At 32.6% G+C, this 26,813-nt stretch overlaps 3 long non-coding RNA genes across 3 annotated transcripts; all 3 read right to left on the bottom strand.

Annotated features, from left to right (window-relative positions):
• Positions 1 to 4,127: 4,127 nt before the first annotated feature.
• On the bottom strand, positions 4,128 to 8,082 carry LOC127715366 (uncharacterized). The gene is made up of 4 exons (XR_007988357.1): positions 7,589 to 8,082; positions 6,495 to 6,640; positions 5,506 to 5,662; positions 4,128 to 4,760 (listed from the first exon to the last, which is right to left on the bottom strand). It is a non-coding gene; the product is annotated as an uncharacterized LOC127715366 (long non-coding RNA).
• Positions 8,083 to 9,469: 1,387 nt separating this feature from the next.
• On the bottom strand, positions 9,470 to 12,540 carry LOC127715371 (uncharacterized). Its single transcript, XR_007988361.1, has 3 exons — positions 12,028 to 12,540; positions 10,398 to 10,554; positions 9,470 to 10,004 (listed from the first exon to the last, which is right to left on the bottom strand). It is a non-coding gene; the product is annotated as an uncharacterized LOC127715371 (long non-coding RNA).
• Positions 12,541 to 13,216: 676 nt separating this feature from the next.
• LOC127715368 (uncharacterized) lies at positions 13,217 to 17,382 on the bottom strand. The gene is made up of 6 exons (XR_007988358.1): positions 17,319 to 17,382; positions 16,650 to 16,879; positions 15,551 to 15,696; positions 14,998 to 15,118; positions 13,685 to 13,804; positions 13,217 to 13,255 (listed from the first exon to the last, which is right to left on the bottom strand). It is a non-coding gene; the product is annotated as an uncharacterized LOC127715368 (long non-coding RNA).
• Positions 17,383 to 26,813: the final 9,431 nt, after the last annotated feature.

The following is a 26,813-nucleotide window of genomic DNA, read 5'->3' on the forward strand; positions in this document are numbered from 1 at the left end:
ATATAATTAATATTTTCAAGGGACATAACTCTTTTAAAAATAGTTCATCGGAACTGAATTTCGAACTTGTCAAGAGACATTGCTGATGTGAATCTATGATATAAGTTTTATAAAAAAAAAAATCTGACATGCTATTAAAAGTTAATTATTGGATACGCAAAAAGTCAAGTTGTTAAACAACGCCCAAAATTTTCACAATCAAATGATGGTCACGGAAAATAAACAAAATTTACCATAAAAAAAGATGAAATGTAAAGTTAACCCATAAAAAATCCTCCTGACCTCCTGATTGGCTACTGGTGGTCCCCTTAAAATCTGCTCCGATGAAGTGATGGCAACTTTATTTTCTTACCGACAATTAACGAGATAGAATCATAAAAAGTTCAAAATTGAGTTTTAAACGTCGAGCTTTATGACAACGGACGTTTCCTACTGCTCCTTTTGACATCACTTGTTCTCAATGTTAATCTTGAAATATATCCAAATTAAATGGTGGTTTCACGATACACTGATACATATTGTGCATCAATATTTAAGAGTCTGTTAGACACACCTACTTCTTGTTTTCCGATAATTTGATTTTTTTTTCAGTATTTTAAATGAACTTTAAAATTTACGTCAAATATTTTTCAAATATCACTGAACAGAATTACTTCATATTTGAAAAGCATCATACCATCAATAAATAGTTACGTATTTGGGCATTTTGGGTGTGTTAGACTCCTACGTCCTGTTTTTAGGTACTTCGATTTTTTTCAATACGAAACATTTTTACAATAATACTGAACAGAATAACTCCATATTTGGTCAGCAGCTCAATTGTGATGAGTTGTTACGTATGTATCCTTTTCGGATATTTCAGACACCTACTTCCTGTTTCACGATACATCACAACGAGTTGGAAATGCTTAGAAATACAACGCATGTATTCTTGTTGAATTTACTTTTGAGCAAAACACCAGTGCAAGGAGAAACTGCCAACCTCTTCTTGGACATATGAAACAAAAAGTAAAATAACAAAAATATCGAACTCCAAGGAAAATTCAAATGGGAATGTCCTTTATCAAATTGCAAATCAAGAGCTCAAACATCAAACGAATGGAAAACAACTGTCATATTCCTGACTTGGTACAGACATTTCCTTATGTCAGCTTTTTGTAAGGTTAATATTGTTTAACCTTTTGTGTTCTATGCAGTATTTCATGAAATTTTATGTGTTGTCTTTTTCTCTTGGTCATGGTTTTGTCTTTCTCATTTTGATCTGTGCGCAAATAGTACTTGAAAGAATTCAGATTAATTAAGTAATACCAGTTAAGTAACAACATGATAAGAGTGCTGAACTGGATTTTCCAACTGATTTTTTATAGTTTGTTCTTATGTTGTACTGTTACACCACTGTTCCAGGTTAGGGTAGGGTTGAGCGCTCACAAACATGTTTAACCCCGCCACATTCTTAAAGTGTATGTCCCAAGTCAGGAGCCTGTAGTTCAGTGGTTGTCGTTGGTTCATGTCTGTCATATTTTTTTTCGTAAATTATTAGGCAGTTAGTTTTCTCAATTGAATTGTTTCATATTTTTTTATGCCGGGGCCTTTTATAGCCGACCATACGGTATGGATTTTTCTCATTGTTGAAGGCCGTACGGTTGCCTATAATTGATAACATCCACTTCATTTGAACTTTGGTGGATAATTGTCTCATTGGCAATCATACCACATCTCCTTTTTTTATTTTGAAATCCATAAATGAAAAGTTTAAATAGAAATCCTATTTGGTAGTTTTTGATATTCTAGAAATTTAAGTTAACATCTTAAATACAACTTTTAATGTCACATAGAATTGAAGCGGATTTATCCATTGGCCTTGTCCTTAGTTTTTTTGTTTGTTCACCCTTTGCATATTGTTTCCTATTCGTTTGGAAGGTCAGCAATTTTGTGCTGACATAAAATATGATTGATACGAACATTTTTTGAAAATTAACTGATCATAAAATAATAAAATTATTCGAAACCTTTTAGTTTTTTCTAGACCCAGACATAGATAGCCTTAGCGATATTGTTGAAATTAACCCTTTGTAGTGCACTGGATTGAAAGCCGACTATCTTTGATGATTTCTATTAGCACAGGCAATCATAAATCAAGGTAACTAACACCGGGGATTGTATTCAATGAATTTGGCCACAAACACAAATTTACTTTTGTTTTATTACAATTTCTGTTTTCTATATGATTCACTAAATATGACATCCAAAATACGATTGTTAACTCCGTGAAAAAATTTCCTCGTGGAGGACAAGCGGAAGATTTAGTAAATTGATAATGCACGCACTATGAAAAAGGAGGATTAGACAACTTTCAAAAATTGACTCACATTTTTAATCAAATATTTACAGGAATGCAAAAAATGCTTGCATTTTTTTTTACCCAAGGTCTACAGTGAAAGCCTGAACTGCACGTTCCAATATGGCAAGCCGTTCTCGTCAAAACTATGTTTAAACAATTTTTCGAAAAATTTACACACTGATAATTAAAAAAAAAACCACACTGAGATTAAAAAACCTAAAAACACACACTGAGAATTAAAAATTACACACTGAGATTTCATTAAGATGCACTGAGATTACAAAAAATGAAAAACACACACCGAGAATTGAAAATTACACACTGAGATTTCAAAAATACACACTGAGATAAAATAAACTGGAAAAAAAAACACACACACTGAGAATTAGAAATTACACACTGAGAATTTAAAAAATTACACACCGAGATTTGTGCGCACTTTTTATGCTCATATATCTAATTAGCATACTTAATCTGAATCTATTACAAGCTTAAAACAACTAGGGGACAGAACTGTTAGTCCTTCGATTTTGCGCCAAATGTTTTACAAAAAACATTAGAAATACAACGCATAGAAAATTACGTCATTAAAGACCGATAGAACAAGAAAAATATCCACTTACTCTCATTACAAAAATATAACCAAATGGTGAAAAACTTTATTAAAATTATAAGAAAACATTGGAACAATCTGCAAAAAGACAAACAATGCAATGAAATTTTTATCCAAGTGCCTATTATAGCATAAAAACGTAACAACTATATAAAAGATTACCTTACGAAATCAGGGTAACTGTTGAAAGACTTTTGAAAAGGGACCCATGCTTAAACGGTTTTAAGCAAAAAAAAAAAAATCCCGATACACTGTTAGTATAATCTGAAATATATGCAACAAACTAATGAATATGAGTTAGCAAAATACGATATTAAGTCTTGAAATTTATTACGAATGTTGGTTGAAGGAACTGCATTTCATTATAATGACAAGAGTTCGGGAGACATATTTAGATATTAAGCTGTTGAATTATTCGTCTCATGAATATTCCTTAGTAGTTTTCATATTAATCTCAGCCACGGTGTATTTTGAAATCTCAGTGTGTAATTAACAATTCTCTGTGTGTCTTTTTAAAATCTCAGTGTGTAATTTTAAATTCTCAGTGTGTGTTTTTCATTTTTTAAATCTCAGTGTGTAATTTTAAAATCTCAGTGTGTAATTTCGATTTCTCAGTGTGTTATTTTAGGTTTTTAAATCTCAGTGTGTTTTTTTTTTTTAATTATCAGTGCGTTATTTTTTGGAAAAAAGGGTTTAAACATAGTTTTGACGAAAAACGCCTTGTCATATTCCAGTGCCATCCAAGTGCAGTTTTAAAATTCTAAGCCATTATAGCTGTATATTGAATACGATGGTAATGAAATGAAAACAAAACTAGTCCGAAGCTCTTGTCATGATTTACTTTCATCAGCTCAAACCCCCAAAAAGACGAGGGTATATAAATACTGAGATCTCCAATATATGACCAGAAGGAACTTAAAAAGAATCGCAAAATCCACCTAAGGTCAACTTTGCCAGAGGGAGTTGGAACCTTAGTTTCTTAATTCTTAATTACCAACGAAAATTTTTAAGAAGGTATGTTATGAATCATAAAAGTATCAAACATTGTACAGTAAAATAGTTATTGAGGAGAGCTCATATGTACGCACTAATACGAAGCAAATAATAGAACAGCTGATATGGATTCATCGCTTGTTTTTTTTTTCAAAAGCATAAGAATTGTTGACTTTTGATCCATTTTCACATCTGCATACCACCACTGGTATATTATCACAGGTTGACACATATCCAGGAGGGGATGAATCATATATAGGAAAATACAGACGGCATTATGTACAATTAAAATTCAATTTGTACGTCTATTAGGGTTCATCTGGCCTCCGCTCCATTTTCTTGGGTCATCTTTAAGTATTTCTCATACTAAAACTTCTTGAAGGGAATCAATGTTTGGTTGACATGTTCATCTGACCTTGACCCCCTTTGCAAGAATCATTGATAACGGTAATTTCTTCAGATACTAAAATCTTTCGATATAAAATTAAGATTAAGATTTATTAGTAATCAGTAAAGCAGCCGAGATATATATTTTAAGATCATATCTTTTAACACTTTTATATTTCAGTGAATAAGCTAACAATCTGTCTACCTCGTCATAACATGAAGTGCATTAGTAAGAAGATGCTTTAAAACAAAGTAAATTTCAATGGAATCTTCTGAGTTCCATTATTTAGATATCTTGTCAAAGGTCGTAAGCCTCCACAGTCCAGTCTGAAAAGTTCATTGATGATATCCTGTCCAAGCTGACTGAGATCTTGGCTACAGTTTGACAACGCTCTTGCACCACACATTCCAACTTCCTTCAAGGTTCTTTAATTTACAAAAATCTTCAGTTAATTTAAATATGTTAAAGGGCAATTTTAAACCTCTCATAATTCTAGATATCTTTCTGCGTTTTTTTTTTCTGTTTAAGAGGATAATTTTCTACTGATTATATCCTTTTACGTTAAGAAACCATTAGAATATTTTTTTTTGCATTCATATATAAGTTCGTGCTTGGTCTTTACCCAATGTGTAGTCTTGTAAAGAACATACTTTAAGATGTTTTGTTTAAACGTTTATATAAGGGGGTTTCCAATATAATTCTTTACATATTAATTCTATATTATTAGTTCCTTACTCCATTCATATGTGACTTTTATGTATGTTGGTGTTTTTTTTTTTTTTTTGCAGTTCAGTGTTTCTGTTGTTCCGTTGTTTTCCTCTTGTAGTTGGTGTGTATCCCTCGGTTTTGGTTTGTGACCCGGGTTTGTTTTCGCTTAATCGATTTATGACTATTGAACAGCGGTATACTACTGTTGCCTTTATTTATATTTTTCACATTGATTAGTAATTTCAGTAATTTTTTGGTATTCTGGTAGGTCGGTACAATTACTGAAGTTTATAATGTTTTAATGAGTGTTCACTTAGTGTATTTCTAGTCAATATTTCTTTCTTGTGTACGAATTAGTTAAATATCAACATGTCTTAGTCAATTTATATTAGAATAAGCATACATAAAATTATGGTAGTATGTTAAATATTAGATATTACTTTCTATCCAAGGAATACATACCCACAAAGTTCTGTGACAGAATCATCGACATCAAAATATGTATTGTTTTTTTGAAAAGTGTCCAGATATTTCATGAAAAGACGATTTTGCTTCTTTGGTAGAATTGTACAACTACTGAATTCTCCCTTACTGAAGCATTCCACATTATCCTGAATGTCTGAAACAATGACATTGAGATAAGCAGACGGTACTGGACACCATTTCATTAGTTATATCAACAGGGAGAGTAGTTGAAATAAGTATGCATTTCATGTACTAATAATTCTTTATAAATTTGTCGAAATGAACAAGTGCTGTATCAGATTTGGTACTGTTTGAATTTCAATATCAAAATAAAAAGATGTAGTATATGTGCCAATGAGACAACTCTCCACCAGAGGACAAATGACGTAGAAGTCAACAACTATAGGTCAAGTGTGTATATGCATGCTATTTTTACCGCTTCAAATTAAAATTGAGAATTACTCATCATTAGTGACCGAGCTGACATGTCATGTCGCGTTATCATATAACATTCAAAACAGTTGTGGGACCGAGCTGATATGTAATTTCACGTTATCATGTAACATCAATCGCCGATGTGGGAGAGAACGAAGCAGTTATTATATCGACTCATCCCAGCTTACTATACGGTATGGTTCTTGCTTATTGTTGATGGCTGTACGTTAATTGTTCACATATTTGTCATTTTTATCTATGGATAGTTGTATCATTAGCAATCATGCCACATCTCCTTTATGTTATATTAATGATTCAAACACGCCATATTGACTATTCAATAAAATGTTTAAAAGAAAAAAAATCATTTCGGCCTGCAAGTATGCTAGACTCTGGGTGTGTTTTGTTTGTGCATGAATTTGTGTTTTATGTCATCTTAGCACATATATGTTCCAGCTGAAATTGAAAATATAATACATAGATTCCATTGGTTCAACAGCGTCAATAAAAGTAGCAACCCTTTTTCATTTAAGATATTTAAAACATATTACCTCGTGTCCGATCACACATTGCTACAAAAATTACTTGTAGACGATAAGCATTGGTGAGGTCAAGAAAGTTCAGGGAAATTCTGTCTATTATATTTTTGGACTGACCAACTTCCCGAGCGATACAGGTGACAAAATCGTTCATATTGCTGTAAAGATAATAATGTAACAATTCAGAATTGGTTGAAAGCAGTTCTGACAAATTTCAAAATTATTGTGACATCCCCTACAGCGCACGAACATGATATGATGATCATATACGTTTTTAGGTACAGCTGGATACTTTCCAGCAGAAAGTAGACTGAAAAAGATTTCATATTATTCATATTAAAAGCTATCAAGTTCAACAATTTCAAACAGATTTGTTTTACCATGTTGAAATATGAAGTCACCAACAGTAGATTGATGATCTAAACAGGCCATTGTGATAAAGATTTGACCTGAATATCAGAGAAAATGAAAGTTTTGTTCAATGTCTAGCCTCGCAGTTTTTAATACAGTTTAGAATTTACAATACATTGACAGTCGTTTCGTGTCAAAACAATACCCCATCTTGCCTTGGATTGCATTTGAGAATCGCACTTGACTTCATATTGGCGGAACGTGCAAGATATAGCTTACTGATTCAATTGATTTTTTTTTTATCATTCCTAATACTCAACAAGGATCCCATACCCTTAAGCCTTTGTTTGATGCAAAAATTAACCATTTGTTAAAAATATTTTAAAAGTTACAATTATGCATCGGAACTATTATACTACTTTCTGGTATATTCCTCTAGATCGGACTCTGTATTAGTGCTTCTTTATCAGTTCAGTCAATTGCTTCTCTTTCTGTTCGTGGTGTACATTGTGCTGCCTGGCTGTTTTTTAACGATTTTTATTTTTGCAAAGTCCCTTTCTGGCTATTCTTTGTAGGTCCTATTTTGGCTAATCTTTTTATGTCCCTTTCGACCATATAGCTCCTCATTTATTCTGATATCTATACATCCTTGGCTTTTAATTTTTTGGATTTTGGCGTAAATCGAGAAAAGGGCTTCGAACGCATCAAATTTAATAAGTAGTATCTCATTTTACAGAAATTGTTTATTTACTTACGCACATAAGTATGGAATAAAATCTTTAATAACATTCAAAGTAGCTTGTTTTCCGCCAATTGTTGTGTTTTTACCAATATTGCGTAGATAGAGTTCACCGCCTATGTGCATACCACAATACATCATAACCGAAGTAATGTGCGAATTCTCAATCCATTTAGAGTTTGCGTAAAAGCAGTCTGTAGTAAGAAGTTGTTTCTCCACATTTGCGAAGGTTTGTGCTAAACTGGGACTGCATCTCTGTAGCTGTATGCGAACACACCTATCCACAGTTCTTAATGCTCTACAAAGTGAATGTATGTGTAAACCATTCCACAGTTATTATTGCTGTTCAAAATGTATGTATGTGTAAATCTTTTTTTATTTAAGTTGAAACGGACCTTTATGATCCTTTATAAGCACAAAAACAAATGTGCATCCTTATATAATTGCGACCTATGTCTAAACTACGTGGTCTAAAACAAATGGAAATTCAGATTGTATGGTTATTCTATTAAAAACGTAATGCGTTCATTGATATATGACCGTAATGCGTTCATATATAAATGAACGCATTACGGTCCTATTCAAGGATGAAGTTAATAGCAAATGCTCTTGGTGTTCCAACGATAAGCGTTTTTTTTTTTTTTCTTCTAGGAAACTCATCAATTTGAATGCGCAATACGCATGTTTCTTGAATAAATTTCATCAGGTACCATCTGAGCTTAAAGATTTACTAACGACATGTATACAACGTTTTGGAGCATAAAACCAAACAGGGTGTGAAAGATATATCTGGATTGAATCACCGAAGGTTAAATTTGTCCGAGAGAGTTACAATCTTTTGTTTAGTACAATGCTCGTACATAATGACAAGAGTGTCGGATTATTTTGCTGCATCTCTTATAAATTACTTGGGTTCAAATTCATTATTTTGAAGTCTGTAAAACTTTATTATCTTTGACTGTTTATACGTTGTTGGTACTATATGGCTTTCTTATACTACCTTTGCTAAAGTATCTTTCTGTTATGTGTCAAAATATTTCAAGTGATAAAAATTTAAAAAAATTAATTTTAATGTGTTTGATATTTGAAAGTGGCAAATTGTACTCTCGAATGGTCTCTTTATCTTAGTAAATTTGGCTATTCTTCTTAGGTCCCTTTTGGCTCATATTGTTCCTAAAGTAATCAAGTATTTATACATCATTGGATTTTGGGTTAGGTCGTTCATGATTAAGGTGAATCTAGAAAAGCGCATCGGATGCACCAAATTTATAAGTTATTTTTATTTTTTGACAGTATTAATTTGACTTATTCACCTTTGGAGGACATTATGAGATCTTGGAAAACAGTCACATGACAATCTCATCTTTAAAAGATCACAATGGATTTTGTAAAACACAAATATCATATTCTATGTACCGGTGTTTTAAGATTACATCTTTTATATAAAACTGGTGATTGATATTTCTTGCAAAGGCTTTTCCAAGACTCACTAGGACTTCAAATTTGCATCTTCAACAAATATCGTACTCAGGAAAAATTAATTAAGGGTACAATAAAACATGTGCATACTATAGTTTAAACTTTATACCGTTTAAAAGTCTGCGTTCATTATCCTTTGATTGTAGCCGCAAGTTCTAAACAAGCTGTACAGTAAACATTGTGGATGAAACTTTGTAAGTTCGACACAATTTTTCTCCTTCCATTTTTTAATTAATTTCTTCATACTTTTCATTTTCAACTTTCTTTGTGTCTTATCAATCTTTAGAAAAGTTCCCGATAAAATAATTGCAGATAAAAAATAGATGGAAATACGAATTTCAAGGCTTGCAATTTTAATATGATAAATATTTTCATTTTCTTTTAAAACTAGAATTTAGAGAATACATTACTGACTGCTCTTATTTTCTTTTTTTTATTTTAAATAATTTTCATTTATGTGTCAAGGGTATACTAGTCTATCTGTTTGTAATTTTCAAGTGCAAATTCATGAACTCAGGGGAGGTGTGAATAAAAAGGAAGGATTTTTTTTCCGTTCGTATTTTTCTTTGAAATTTTATATTGTTCCTCGATCTCAAACGTTATTTTTTTTATATTGATAGTTCTTGCTTCGGGTTAGAAGATAAATAGAAGCATATATATGGTAGTATATGTTGTTCATGTGTATGTGTGTGTTTGTTGTTTTTTTTCCTTAAGAAGTATAGAGCTAAATTCAAGATAAGATCTGCTTTCATCAGTTTTGAAACATTAAATATCAGTATGTAAAAAAGGGAACTTACAATAGTAAACTTACTAGCTACTTACGTAATTCACAAAAATGATTTAATGCTGAACCAATCGAGTTTGGGTTCAAATACCTGGCAATTATCGAATCAATCTCTCTGAATGGTTTCACATATCGATCTTGAACACACGAAGCAAATGCAGTTCGATTGCTAAAACAAAAGATTATTTAAAAAAAAATACTTTTAAGCTTAATCCTTAGTTATGAATATAATAGTAATGGTAAATTATTATTTTTGAAATATTGTCAAAGCAGTATCCATTGAAAAGAAAGCAAAAAAAGATTTGCAACAAGATAAACACGAAATCACACAATAACTGGTATTCAAAATAGATAAACATTATGAAGTTGGTCTTTGAAACATTAATATATTATATTTTATGAACAATCATATCTTTCAAGCTTTAATCTCTTTTTACAAAATAAAGTATAAATGGAACAACAGTAAATACGCACTGAAGCATTTAGGAGCAAGGAATCAATTTCAATTACTAAGTCGAGTGTTGTGCGCATTCATAGACGAAATACTACTTCAGTGTTTTACCTGCAATAAGACATGGTGTTAAACGATTCAGTAATCTTCGTTGCAATACATTGTAGCTGCAAAATTAATTGACGAATTACGAAAATCTGCAGCCACACCATACAAAGTGCTGTGAAAGGACTCCAAGGCACAAATAAGTATAACGGAATCTATATAACTGTAATATCAAATGCATAATAATGTGAATAAAAGACACAAGTGACAAGATATACTTCTCTTATTACAACATGTTTACTGTTTTGAAACATTTCACATGGCGGTTGATTTATGAATAGCAGTAGAAGCTTTCTCTGTCAACACATCCAGGCTGGCTCAATTTGGAGTTTATGCGATTCCCTCAGTTGTTGGATTTTTATCTTGATTTGTCTTCTTAATCGATTTATGAGATTTGAACATCAGTAAACTTCTGTTTCCTCTAATTTGATATACAGACGTGCCTTTAAGCGACACCAAACATGTTTTTTTTTAATCGTAATTAATATTCATTTTGTTTTTTGATAAATCAAAATAAAACTGAATATGTATTGCTTTGCATTTATGAAAATTTCTTACCGATATCATAACTTGTATTTTGGCATTGCACAAGGTAAAAACCAAATGTTTCAGCACATTGCTTTCTTTAATCAAAGTCCTTTTATCAAAATAACGGTTAAAACATTTGCCATATATACATGATATATCAACTCGAAACAACGCAAACCCTATCATTATCTACTTTGGTTTTTTTGTGGATCCAAAATCATGGTTACCTCTGTTTATTGAATTGAACCAAAATAAGCCATTTATCTTCTATGTTTTACTGTTTTCTTACCAAATTGTTTTTTTTTAAACTTCTTAATAATTATAAGTTCTTTCTGGACTACACGAACTTCATTAAGGAAGAAACGAACAGCAACCAAGATATTTGATAAATAAACACTTTCATATAACAGTAGAGAATAACCTGTTGAAATATACGTGGATGGTGGGCACTTAAAGAATCGTATATACAATATTACAATACTTTAAGTGCATATATATATATATATATATATATATATGATTATCAACAATAAATAGAGGTTTTGTTAATTACAGCTATGTTAGAAAAAATGTAACATGTGACGACATTCTACCTTTCTTTAAACAAAGGCTATTTTGCAAGTCATGAAAAAAAGATGCTTTTAATTTATTTGCAATATTTCAAGTTTATTGTTCATTCTCTATTATTTCGAATTTCAGGCTGCATATATATTCATTCCATCAAGATTTAGATGAACCAGGAAGCCAAACGATAATTCCCAATAAAATCACGGGGATTATCACTGCATGGCACTTTATCTGCGGTGAAATCGAGAGGAATAAACATCGGGAGTAGTCACAGTTCACAGTAGCCATAGGTATAGCTTCTATTTTCTCCGGAAAATTCCTGTACCAAGTCAGGAATATGACGGTTGTTTTTCACTTGTTTCGTTGATTGATAGCGTTTGAATTTGTCAGTTTTTATGGACTTCCCATTTTTGAATTTGCCTTGGAGTTCGGTATTTTTGTTCTACTTTTTTTCTTGACCTCTCACTTGTGTTAACAGAGTCTTAAATGATTTCTCTCTAATAAATATCAGAACCTTCTCCTGAAAATCAAGTTTTCTTACCTCTTGTCCGTACCAGATGACATGGTCGGGTTTATGAAACTGAAATATAAAAATAACTGTTTACTCTATAATTCGTGGTGAAGTAGATGCTGTTAATTGAAATAGAAAGGTAAACACGATTGTCCCTTTCTACATTTCTTAATTAAGTGAATGATTTGAAGTATTTGTCTAAATAAAAGATAGAAGTCAATCAGATGCAATTTTCTTTTTTATAAGCGGTTGTGGTGATAGTTTCTTTTCTAAATAGTAAACAAAATATCGATAGTACAAATTGCTGTATAATCGTATTATGACAGGAAACAACAATTAAATACTCATTAAATACTTCTGGCTCCGACTTATTTGGAAAGTTAAACTTACATGGATTTGACTATTCTTTTTAGCTTGTTTTATAATATAGCTCATCGTGTGTTCGAGAAATTAACCATCCTTGGCTTTCATTGTTTTGGAGTTAAATCCAGAAAAGATTAACTTTAATAATAAGCTAGAAGGTTATTCCAAAAGAGAGATTCGAACGCACCACCAAATTTAAAATGTGTTTTTTTAACACGAACAAGGAGAGAGGACACTTCATATTTACTATAAGTGTAAAAGGGTAAAGTTTCAGTTGCTTGTAATGTTTTTTTTAATCTTTGAACATGAGCTGGTATAAAAGTCATTTGAAATCGTGAAATGCATATTCTAAAGAGGGAACACCTGATGGAATATTGGCTCTGTATGCAAGTATTAGGCATATAAGATTTATTAGCAATTAATGTAACGTTAATGTCTAAGAAAAAAAATGTTATTTATTTCTCAAATACCAAAAATACTGCATTTTATATTTTTTCAACAACGCCTGTTTTAGTTTATAGTAAAACTTTCTCAAATTATTTTTTACATGTTAGAAAGGCATTAGTAACTGCTAGGAGATTGCTAGAAATATTGACGCAGATTATACATTTTCTTTTTTTCACTAGTAAAGTTCGCGATGTTCACAAGTAAAGAAAATCTCCAGGACGCACAACAATATTTCTCCATAAAAACTACAGCAAGACATAAATTACGTTATACCACATATATCAACGATGAATACAAGGAAAGAACATATCTGGAGGCAAACACGAATGTTTTGATTTTGACCTGTGTTTACAGAACAGTTTCTCTATAATATCATCAAAAGATTCTCACGAAAATCAAGTTTCCTTACCCAGCGTTCATATCAAGTGACATGGTCCGATTCGTGAAACTGAAATACACAGATAACCATTCAGTATATTATCCTACATAGTAAAATAGATGGTGTAAATCGGAAAGAAAATGGTAAACACTTTTTCTATTTTCTTCATTAAATGAATAAATATCAGCTTTAAAGCTTACAATAAACATATTTCGTTCAAGTGAGCTTTCTTTCGAGCAATCAGTTGTATTAAGCAGTTGTGATGACAAACAAAAGATTCAGATTTCTTTTCTATATAGTTTACAAACACTTTGAGAAGGAGCTAAATTTCTGTTCAAGCATTTTATGACTGGAGATAACAATAATGTTATTACGTATTTCCTATGTTAACGGTATACAATGGGTGTCTATTCTAAACCAAATTCGGTAACTGTCGCAACTAAGAACATAGAAATATTTTATGTGCAAGAGTCTGTAATGCTTGTTATTTATTATTACCTTTGACAATATGTTGGAATAAAGACTAGCTCATTTGTTAAATAAAACTCAAGCACAGACGCAGGACATAGATCGGGTGTAGTATATTGCCTTAAACATAGTGATTGGGAAGTCATGGCCCTGAAAAAAAGAAACAATCAAATGCATATATTGGAAACAGTTTTGATGATGACTTTGATTTTTTAAGAAATGACAATGTTTTTGGAGGTTTTTTTTTACCAATATCCCTGTTCTTGATGCCGCTTTATTATCGTTGAACTAGCCATTATTAATCACACTGTATTTATTTAACGGCATAATAATCAGTGTAATAAACCTCGGAAACAGTTTTAGACTTTTGTCTTTTTAGAAATTAGTTTTCTGTGATATATCTATTATAGCCCATGTTGAATTAATTTGTGACTTGTCTTGACTCATATATGTATTGACACTAGTCACCCGTTGGTGTTTACCTTTATTTCTCTATATTTGAGGATATTGTTTTTTAGGACTATTGAGTTACTGTGTAGTAACCGCTTACAACAAAACTATCTTTTTTTCGTATGAAATAGCACTAAAATTGAGTGCCTTTACACAGGAAAATTAACAAGAGGCTGTCAGAGTGACAGCAAACCGGATTTTTTAACATTTATTTGTGTCCTGGCATTTTTCAATATCACAAGGACCATAACTCCTGAACGGTAAAAGTGACAATCATCATTATTCAACTTGACCTCCATTTTGTCATCAGAAACAACATATTAAAATTTGATAAGCTTTGGTTAAACGGTCCATGAGTAAAAGCACGGACACAACTGGAAACACCATTTTTCAATCTTTCAAGAACCATAACTCCTGAACGGTGAAAGTGAAAAATGTCAATATCGAACTTGACCTCCATTTGTCATCAGTAACAACATATTAAAATTTGAAAAGCTTTGGTTGAACGGTTCATGAGTAAAAGCACGGACACGACTTGAAACACCATTTTTCAATCTTTCAAGAACAATAACTCCTGAACGGTGAAAGTGAAAATCGTCAATATCGAACTTGACCTCCATTTTGTCATCAGTAACAACATATTAAAATTTGAAAAGCTTTGGTTGAACGGTTCATGAGTAAATGCACGGACATTGTTTGGCAGCCGCCCGCACTGATGCCCGCTCGGATGCCCACCCGCCGTACATCCCCAAATATATAACCGATTTTTCCTTCGGAAATCCGGTTAAAAATTGATAAAACTGTAAAAAGATGAATAAACTTCACTAATAAAATTACTCTCTAATTCGATCCCAATTTTCAATATAATTGTACGATATCTAAGCATTACTTACCGGCACAAATTATCAAGTGTTAAGTTTGGATGTGTCACATGTAACGTGTATTGCGATAAACAACTCTTCACGTTTGTGTTGTTTGTAGCTGATTTCAAACACTCAAGATCATTAGCAACGCCTGTTTTTAAAAGACAGAAGATAAAAACTTGGAAAATATGATTAGAATTTAATGACAGTATTGAGGTTATTCTAATGTATTTAACAAAACAGCACAATCGAAATAGCTTTGATGCTAGTTCCGGAATTTACATTGATCGGTTTATATTTATCGAAATAATAATTGATCAGATATTGACATAGCTTTTTTTTCTTTTGTTTGTTTCTATTTGTTATTCATCATTTTAGTCTTTTTTTTCACTCAGTTTTCGTTTAATGTATTGCTGAATTGATTTCACCCTATACTACTGTCTAAAATGATAACTTATCCGAAAAACGGATTTTAAGAAAATATCATCTTATTCGTGTTTGAGCTTCCATTATTTAAATAGACGGAAATGGTCACCCTGCAAACATTGTTTTACTTGAAACTTAATTTATAAGCACACATTACCTGGAAGCAAATCACAAACATTTTTCATTCTTGATCTCACAAGTTCTTTGTCGAAATTGTCTGCTAGTATCCCGAAGAGTGGGCTGGCACTTTTACGGAGTGTGTTCCGATTACGATCCAAACAGTCAGTAAATTCGTTTATGATACTAAAAGATAGCAGAACAAATTTAGACAAAGTTTTATAATCATATAAGGTATAATGTTCCGATTATGAATATGCTTGTATTGTAATATATACGTTACGCATTCCTAGAGTGAATACATACTAAAAGATAGCAGAACAAATTTAGACAAAGTTTTATAATCATATAAGGTATAATGTTCCGATTATGAATATGCTTGTATTGTAATATATACGTTACGCATTCCTAGAGTGAATACTAGCAATGAAAAATCATTTAAAAATATTGTCTATCTTTTAACAGTTTTTTGTCATCAAAATACTAAAATTTACAGGCACAGATCAGCAGAAAACACAATCAAAAGATTTTTTTACTTTGTGGTAAATGTTGCATTTGATTTGAACAATTTATTTGTTTGTCAAATTTAAAATTCGTGCAGTTTTGACAACATGCGAAAAATCGAAAAGTCTTCCAAACCAATAGATTATGTGAATCCTTAAATAAGTTGTATAGCTAAACGAGCAGAAACATGATTTCATGAACTGAATATTATTTTCTTTTTACAGGTATCAGGAGAACTGTCCTGACAGATTCTTTGAGACGTTAGATCGCTAGCATGAAGCAAAAATATTGAAATGTCATAATAACCATGAGGTGTCTTAATTCACATTTTGATAATATCTGGCTAATAAATTGATAGGATTTTTTAAAAATTCAGAACATCTTCTGAAAAGCTACAGCTTAAATCGGAATAAAGAAAACATTAACACTTAAACAACTGTCATCGTAAGTGGTTATAAAAATAATCACGCCACTGCATTTACTAAAATAACTCAAATGCAAAATAACACAAAATACCAATAACAGAATAGTAATTGATCTGAATTAACGCCATAAGGGTAAGTTGTTACTGCACTTCACATAATACTCGTCGTGAGTTAAAGAAATAAAAAGAAGACAGTTTAGACAATACTCACCCGCAATACATATTAAAGATTTTTGCTACTGATCGTGGTGGATACGTTACATTACGCTTGGTGTTGTTAATTATAATTGACTGACATTATTGGGGGAAAACTAGGGCATCCGCTGGAGGAGCTGCACTAGCAGGTGTGACGTATGCGGTTTTTGGTAAAACTGTGTTTGATTGTGCTTTGACCATTCCAACCAGACATACTATTTACAGTAAGGAATTCATCGTCAAAAACTGTAATTGAAAGCAATGATAACCTTTTTGCTATTTTGTTTGTGACCTAGTTTTTTTTATCAAATGAGCTATATTTGTATTAGAGTATATGTATTCTAGATGCGAGTTTAACTTTGCAAGAGTTTCTATTTGATTTTTCACGTTCATACTATTTTGTAATAATTTTCGGTTCAAAACATGTGTAGGTCTTAAACTTTCAGATATATCTTTTTACATTTAATTTGAATGTGTACCAAGAAACAAAAAGAAAAAACAGGAAAACAATGATAAGTAAACATCAAATGGTCCTTGAAAAAAACATGCCGGTACTTTTACGAGTTGAATAACTTATATTGTTATTTCTATGAAATCAAGTAATGTCAAATGAATTTCTCATATGATTCAAATTTACATGTAAAACAACAAAAAACAAATGATATAAAAAATTGCACAATATTACCTTATGGACAAATAATCAAGAGTATTATCAACTGCACAATTTTTGGGGTCTTATAGGGACAACACCGGTCGGGAAATGTTATCTGTTTTTGTCGGAAAAAATGTACATATTTAATAAGCAAAACATCCGTTGACATTGAGTGCGGTTATTACTAAAATCATTTGTTAAATTAACATATAGATATAATATCCTTTTTGAAAAAGAAAGCACTTTAAACTAAACTGCTTAAGTCTGTTTATTACAACATAAGTACACAATACGTTAATAGAAATTAGACTGTCTTCTCTGAATATCATTGAGTCAAGTCTTTTCTATGTTAACAGAAACTAGGTGATCTTCCATGAATAATATTGTATGACTATTTTCGACATTTTTACCCATTATGTCTGTTTGTTTTGTTCACACATTGTTGTCAATATAATGAAATTTTATGCGACTGTCATACAAGTAAGAGGTTTAGCTAGCTATAAAACCAGGTTTAATTCTCCATTTTCTACATAAGGAAATGCCTGTACCAAGTCAGGAATATGACAGTCGTTTACTATTTGTTTGATGTGTTTAAGCTTTTGATTTTGCCACTTTATAAGGGACTTTCTGATTTGAATTTTCCTTGGAGTTCGGTATTTTTGTTATTTTACTTTTAAGTACTCTCTTCTAACAGAAGCTAGATATCTTTTCTGAATATCGTTGGGTTTACTCTCTGTTAACATAGGCTATGTGATCTCTGAATATCATTGGATGAAGTTTAGTACTCTCTTCTAACAGAAGCTAGATAACTTCTCTGAATATCATTTGGTTTACTCTCTGTTAACATAGGCTAGGTGATCTTCTCTGAATATCATTGAATGAAGGTTATCTCCTTATTTTTACATTTAGTACTCTCTTTTGATAGAAGCTAGGTTATCTTCTCTGAATATCATTGATTTGAGTTTACTCTCTGTTTACAGTAGCAATAAATTATTTTCTCTGAATATCATTGGCTTAAGTTTACTCTCTGATAATATGAGCTAGTTTAACTTCTCTGAATATCATTGAGTTAAGTTTATTCTCTGTTAACAGAAGCTAGATGATCTTCTCTGGATATCATTGGGTTAAGTTTATTCTCTTTTAACATGAGCTAGATGATCTTTTCTGGTTATTATTGTGTTAAGTTTACTATCTGTCAACAGAAGCTAGACAATCTTCTCTGGATATCATTGATTTAAATTTACTCTCTCTGTTAACAGAAGCTAGATCATTTTCTCTGAATATCATTGGTTTGAGTTTACTCTCTGTTAACAAAAGCTAGATTATCTTCTCTGAATATCATTGCCTTAAGTTTACTCTCTGTTAGTAGAAGCTAGAGTATCTTCTCTGAATATCATTGCCTTAAGTTTACTCTCTGATTTTAGGAGCTAGATGGTATTCTCTGGATATCATTGGGTTAAGTGTATTCTCTTTTAGCAGGAGCTAGATGATCTTCCATGGATATCATTGGGTTAAGTTTACTATCTTTTAACAGAAGCTAGATGACCTTCTCTTAATTTCATTGGTTAAAGAATACACTTCATTACTTTTTGTTGATTACCTCTGTAAACTATAACAAAGGCCTTACAAAAATCCTTAAACAATCATAAATTTGTATTTTGCTTTTTAACTGTGACAACGCAAAGGTGGTTGTAATACTTTTTATTCTGATAAAAATCGTATTTACGTTTGTATAATATATACTTTTACCATGAAATATAATGGCATATCAGAATTTAATAAAAGATAGAACAAAATTACAATATTAATGTCAAAGTGTTATAAAATACATTTAATATAATACAGGGTCTTTTTCATATGTATAGCTCATTTATTATGATCCTGGCGTGGGGCAAGAGTTTCAAAAGGGATAACATGTAAACAGCAAATGGGGTTTTCTTATATACAAGTTGGGCTTAAAAGTTAACATATAAAAAGGTTATATTTTGATATTTAACTAGCAGATCATAAGAAGGAATCCATGAAATAAGTTAACAGAGTGAACACAGTCAATTATGAACCCCAAACGCATTTAAACCTGCTTCGACAGGTTACCACTTACTGATTTTTTTCCCAATCGTATGAGTATTCACTGACAAAATTATCATAAAAGGAGCTTAATTTTCGGATGGTAAACCACAACTAGTACCCGAAAATGACGTCATATTATTCAAACTTTGTTCTATTTTGCGATGCTATAGGATTGTCAGGTTGTTTTCGACTTATGAGTAAGAAAATCCCTTAAGTATGTTTCGCATCACTTTGCCATTATATGCATTAACAATGGTAGTGTAATAACAGATCAATACATTGTATATATTATTTTAGATAAGGTCTGTATGCTCTATGTTGGATTGTAATCGTTAGAACCCCTAGAGTAAAGACGGCCGAAATTGGATTTGAAAACGGTACAAATAAGCTGTAATATATGTTACAAAATATTAAGTAACAGGACTAAGTAATAAGTGGCCGACCATTTGATTTTCTGGAGGGGTTGAAAATGAATAACGGGACCTGGTTAGATGTGCAAATAAATAACTTTGCACAAGACAGGATGAAAATGAATTTCAAGGAGCACAACTCTTTTAAAAATAGTTCATCGAAACTGAATTTCGAACTTGTCAAGAGACCTTGCTGATGTGAATCTATGATATAAGTTTTATAAAAAAAATCTGACATGATATTAAGTTATTGGATGCGCAAAAAGTCAAGTTGTTATACGACGCCCAAGATTTTCACAATCAGATGATGGTCACGGAAAATAAACAAAATTGACCATAAAAAAAAGATGAAATGTAAAATTAACCCATAAAAAAATCCTCCTGACGACCTGATTGGCTACTGGTGGTCCCCTTAAAATCTGCCTCGATGAAGTGATGGCAACTTTATTTTCTTACCGACAATTTTTGGAAATCGAGTTCAATTTGAATGATTACTCGCAACACATTTTAAACTTTTTTTTTCAATTAACGAAATAGAATCATAATAATTTCAAAATTGAGTTTTAAACGTCGAGCTTTATGATAACGGACGTTTCCTAGAATTGCGTCCTTACTGCTCCTTTTGACATCACTTGTTCTCAATGTTAATCTTGAACTACATCCAAATTAAATGTTGGTTTCACGATACACTGTATCAGTCAGGAATATGACAGTTGTTGTCCATTCGTTTGATGTGATTTATCATTTGATTTTGCCATTTGATTAGGGACTTTCCGTTTTGAATTTTCCTCGGAGTTAGTATTTTTGTGATTTTACTTTTTTCTGAGACATATTGTGCATCAATTTAAGTACACGAAAATGACGTCATATTATTCAAACTTTGTTCTATTTTGCGATGCTATGGGATTGTCAGGTTGTTTTTGACTTATGAGTAAGAAAATCCCTTAAGTATGTTTCGCATCACTTTATCATTATATGCATTAACAATGGTAGTGTAATAAAAGATCAATACATTGTATGTGTTATTTTAGATAAGGCCTGTATGCTCTATGTTGGATTGAAATCGTTAGAACCTCTAGAGTAAAGACGGCCGAAATTGGATTTGAAAACGGTACAAATAAGCTGTAATATATGTTACAAAATATTAAGTAACAGGACTAAGTAATAAGTGGCCGACCATTTGATTTTCTGGAGGGGTTGAAAATGAATAACGGGACCTGGTTAGATGTGCAAATAAATAACTTTGCACAAGACAGGATGAAAATGAATTTTCTGCAACACCAATTGCTAGAAACTAATGTGCAAAAGTGAAAATAAATAAGTTGAACGTAAATCATTAATCAGGAAGGAAAATCATCTTGTCACCTCCCCGAAACATCAAATGGTTACCCCTAAGTTAAACATGCCCCTCTAATGAGGCGAACGGGTCTGCAACAGTTCAGCCAGCTCTTTTCGAGAGGTTTCGTACAGTAAATTGGACGTCGTTAGCTTCAACATAAAGATCAAACGGAATATCAGTTTTTCCACTGCCTCTGCTAAAACTGTTCACATCCATTGCCACTATTCCTGTATCTCGTAAATAAAGCTGAATCTTTATTCTTTCCGATTTAAAATGTGACAACTTATAAAAATTGGGAACAACAATATTTATTTTATTGTGGTTGTTTTTTCTGGCACTGCCGTTTAGAAATTTAAAACACCGTCAAAGAGTGGTAGCATTTAATAAGGGACTTTCCGTTTTGAATTTTCCTTGGAGTTCGGTATTTTTTGTAACGGAAAGTCCCATATCAAATGGCAAAATCAAAAGCTCAAACACATCAAACGAATGGAAAACAACTGTCATATTCCTGACTTGGTACAGACATTTTCTTGTGTAGAAAATGGTGGATTAAACAACCTCTCACTAGAATGACAGTCGTATAAAATTCTTTTATACTGACAAAAATGTCAAAAATAGGGGTACATCAGTCAACATTGTGTTATAATCTTAATCACTATAAAAACAAACAAATATGACAACAAATAAAAACAAAATGGATGTACAGACCAAGCACATAAGCAAAAATTAAAGACAAGAATACAAAAAAATTACCACAATGGCGGGATGCATAAGTACCGAGCCACGCGAAAAGGATATTACCAAAAATGGACTAAACAATAAAGGTTAAATAATTTACAAAGACAAATAAAAGAACACTATAACACGTAATTAAGATGATAAACAACGTCAGTGCCTAGAATCTATACTTCAAGACCATCATGTATTATATGTGAAGTTGATACGAAATATTTATCAACAAGGTCTTGGTATCTTCCGATGAAATTTTTTAGGAAAAGGACGAGACGTTTTTTGACATAACCCTGGTTCATCAACCTTCTGCTCAGACACTGGTGACGTTTTTTTAGTCTGATTAGCAGCTGGACGCACGTGGATTCAAATTCCAATTTAAACATTAACTATTAAATAAAGAGTATAGAATTGACTGATTGAAAGTTGTTTGCACAACATCCTTCCTACGGACCACTGATACAGTTGTTACAATGATTCTTAAAAGTACAGAAGAATGGCGCATACCGTACAAATATTTTTTTCATTGTAACTGCAGGCTAACGATGGATCACCGCAAGAGATGATTTTAAGTTAAAATAAGACTACAAATTTGAGTGTCCGAAGGTATTTTTTTCATTAGACTAATAAATTTGAACGCCAAGTAAATGCGTACAATTCAAGAAATTATGTCAATAACCCTTGTTTCCCTCGGGATTGATTTTGGTATCTTAGTGCAAGGGTCGTCTTATTTGCAGAGCGGATCACTCTAATTATCCGACCCCCAAGGGAGACTGGGGAATAGAAATATGGTCAACTCTTGGTCTTCTCTCGATCGGCAGTAATACCCTTTTCCAATGTTGGGTGTCTGATTAGTTGTGCGGGATGTATAAGTTCGCAGCCACGTTCGGTGAGAATCGAGGTGATAAATTCGAGGCCTAGTTTAGAGGGAGAGTGCCATGCTCTATATCTAAAAATAAATGTTTTATGATTGTCTATGAAACAACTCTCCAGCAGAAATCAAACAAGGTAGTTGTAAATTTCATCAAAATTTAGTACGCCAGCCGCGCCTTATAAAGTACGAAGTTGGAACAAGAGTATTGAGTACCAAGAAACCCAAACGGTTTTGCCAAGTACAGCTAAGGACATTTTTTTGGGGGTTTGAAAAATCCTTAATATTTCGAACAGCACAACATTTGAAAAGGTAAATTTCAGTCTCTATTATCAAGTTACGCTCATTTTCCAGTGTCAGTCTAAATTTCCTGCTCTTCTACCAGGTCACCCTGCAAGGGTGACTGGGGAATAGAAGTATGGTCACCATTGGTCTTCCTCCGACCGGCAGTAAAACCCTCGCCAAAGTTGGGCGTCCGTTTTGGCTGTGCGGGATGTACAAATTTGCAGCCACGTCCGGTCAGAATGGGGACGTTAAATCCAATGTTTCGTGTAAAGAGAGTGCCACGCTCTTTGCACGTTAAGAACTATTGCAAAAACTCTTTGACGGATCCGTAGGTGACCTGTTGCAAGGCTAAATTTCTGTCCCTATCCAATATACCATCATTTCCCGTGACAGTCTAAATTTCTCCAACCTTAATCCCGGACGCCTTTATTACAGAACCTACCAATTGTATTTATTGTTAATTTGTTCTCGTCCTGAATATGCATGAAACATTTTCCACTGGATTTTAAGCAACCAACAATCAATCTATCTACCCGGTCAAGTAAAAGAGCAGGTAATTTGTTCTACCATATCGAACCCCAAGGGTGACTGGGGAATAGAAAAAGGGTCACCATTGGTCTTCCTCCGACCGGCAGTAAAACCCACGCCAAAGTGGGGCAGGTTCGCAGCAACGTCCGGTCAGAATGGGGACGATAAATCCGATGCCTCGTGTTAAAAGATTGCCGCGCTCTTTGTACGTTTAGATCACTTATAACAACTCTTTGAGGGGTCGCCTGTTGCAAGGCGAAATTTCTGTCCCTATCAAATATACCCTCATTTTCCCGTGGTAGTCCAAATTTCCCTGACCTTCATCCCTGACGGCCTCTATTACAGGACCTACCCATTGTCTGCATTGTTATTTGTTCTCGTCATGAACAAGCACGACGTATTTGCCCCTGAAGGTTAAGCAACAATCAATTTTATACTAATATCGAACTGAGTATCTTCATTTTGGCCAGACGTGGTTGCGTATTTATACTTCCCACAGCCAAACGATCATCATTTTTTATCATGCGTAGTATTCCCACAGGGATAATTATAGAACATCGGTTTTTCTTCCCATTAATATCGTGAAATATCAGTCGCGAGCCGATCGAACAAAACTAGAAAATTTCACATTGTGTAGCTGCTGATATTTCACGATAGTCATACGATGAAAACTCGATAATCTGTTTATCGTTCTTTTACTGTCATTTCCCCCTTCTAAAGAAAGTTTTACGCTTTTCGAAAGTAGAAGGTTGATAAAATATCCCCACACATTGCGACGTCGCTGGAAGTGTCGGCTCACGTCTCAAGGCCATGATACGTGAATTTCGGAGCTATTATTTGAAACGTTTTGTTGGCTACAGGTTATCTGTTCCCGAAGTTATTTCTACAAACAGAGCAGACGTGCTGTAGAATTTGTACAAGAGTGTGGATAATACTGTTCTGGACCTCGGGTAGGCTTCAAATAATTATACGATTTTAATAACTTCGATTGAACTCTGCAAATAAAGTACCAAGAAACAATTTTTAACTACTAAAGATTGTTTTCTCTGGAGGAACATACGCTATGGATCAATCATATCTGTAACAAATATCTTCCAAGCTACAGGACAACGCTATAATACGTATAATCTTATCATATTTGTGAAATCTTTATGAACCAGCACCAAAGGCATCAGTGATATGTCAGGACGACAGTCTTTAACCATATGGAATTTGTAATATGAATTACCATTTACGTAGGCAACAGTAGTATACCGCTGGTTAATAGTCATAATTCGATTAAGCGAAAACGAATCCGGGTAGGCCTTGTGTACATCTAGTTTGGGGCGCTTAAAGTCCTTATATAATTGTGATACAATATCCCAAAACTATAATTCAAACAAGGCAAAATTTTAAAATATTATTAAGAGCCAGTCTGCCATAAAACCAAAATCCCAAATTTCGTCGAAATTGGTAGTTACAACTTTGGGTATTCAGTAGTCATGGTAGTCAAGATAAAAAAAAATTTTTTTGTTAATTTGCACTTATTTCCTTTAAACAGCCTTATTTGCATATTAGTGAATTATTTAAAAAAATGGTGAAAAAAATACACCATATTTAGGTACATTTTAAAGGTCTGGATAATTGATATACATTGTGTATCTCTTAAATAAAATATTATTTTTGTCATGTTTTGCAAAGAACTTCATTTAATAACCATAAAAAATGTTTTTTTGAAAATTTTTGACCTTTTGGCAGGTTGCCAGAAAGGTTCCTGCAACAGATGTAATACACAACTTGCATATACTACATGTACTCAATAGCAGTTTTCTCTCAAGATCATATTTTTTATTTTTAACTTTTATAATATTTTGAAAGGTGTATATCAGTTCTAAGACAGGTAAAAATATTTAGCTTGGCAAATAATGGAAAGTTGATAAAAAATGCTCCCAAAATAACCATAAAATACAATAATTGTAATTGTTTTTGTCCCTTGATATTTAACTAAAATTGCTTAAAGTAGGTGGGAATTGGGCTAAAATTGATTTATTTTATGTTGAAAAAATATTTCTGGTTAAATATTAGTTTTTTTCTGGTTAATTTGCAAAATTTATCATTAAGTTACCCAAAAGTAGCCTCAATGATATTTTTGTGTTTGAATTGTCTCCCTTATTGGAAACTTTTCACTGGCAAGATGGCAGCCTCCAGTGATGAAAAACAGACGTCTCTATTCGGTGCATTTTTTCTAATCTTGGAGGATGTTGCGGACAATCTAAGCACTATACATCTAATCTTTTAGACAAGGTTTATCTTTGTACAAAGGACACAACCACCACCTTAAATGTATCACTAAAGACAAAAACAAGTGGAATAAAATTTGCACATATCATTAGCATCCCTGATCCCAACCCTTATAATTCACAATCGTTCCAAAAAAAAATACAACCGAAAGGTATCGTTAAACACCGTAAGCGCAAATTCCAAGATGTGAATTCAAGTGATTTAAAATGTGCATAATATTTTTTTAAACTGTTACATAAAGTTGAACATATTGTCAAAGAGGTAATAATCGACTAACCGAAAAGAATGAATGAACAGATTTTTGCTGTAATAACGTTTAGTGACAATTATTTCATGCATATTGAAGACAATAAATTGATTGATTGTTGGTTGCTTATCGTCCACTGGCAAATACTTCATGCATGTTCAAGACGAGACCATATTATCAATAAATACAATATGCAGGTCAATGATGATATAGGCCGTTCAAAATGAAGACTTGGGAAATGTAGTGTGCATTGGCAAATGGCTGTTAAATGTAGGTATATTGGATAGGGGCAGAAATTTAGCCTTGCAACAGGCCACCTACGAACCCCAAGAGTTGATGCAAGGGTTCTTAATGTACAGTGCAGAGAGCTACACGAGGTATCGGATTAATCATCCCCATTCTGACCAGACCTGGCTGCGTACTTTTTTATTCCGCCTAGCCAGACGGACGCCCCACTTTGGGAAGGGTTTTACTGCCGGTTGGAAGAAGACTAAAAAGGATTAAAAGGATTTTGTCAATTTGGGAAAAAATCACTTAGATATAAATGCTGTTCATGGTAATTATATATATAATAAATTAAAAGAACAGAGTCCCAATGTCCCCCGCGTTGCACATATTTTAGATATCCATGGTCCAGGGGTATTTACATCAATAAATAATTTTTTTTGTAAATATCTTGGAGAAATGAAGGTTTGAGAGAAATTGCAATGCAACTTCCGATATAATCAATATTTTCAAGGAGCACAACTCTTTTAAAAATAGTTCATCG

This window comes from Mytilus californianus, unplaced genomic scaffold, assembly GCF_021869535.1.
Source record: "Mytilus californianus isolate M0D057914Y unplaced genomic scaffold, xbMytCali1.0.p SCAF_9, whole genome shotgun sequence".
Taxonomy (NCBI): Eukaryota; Metazoa; Mollusca; class Bivalvia; order Mytilida; family Mytilidae; genus Mytilus; species Mytilus californianus.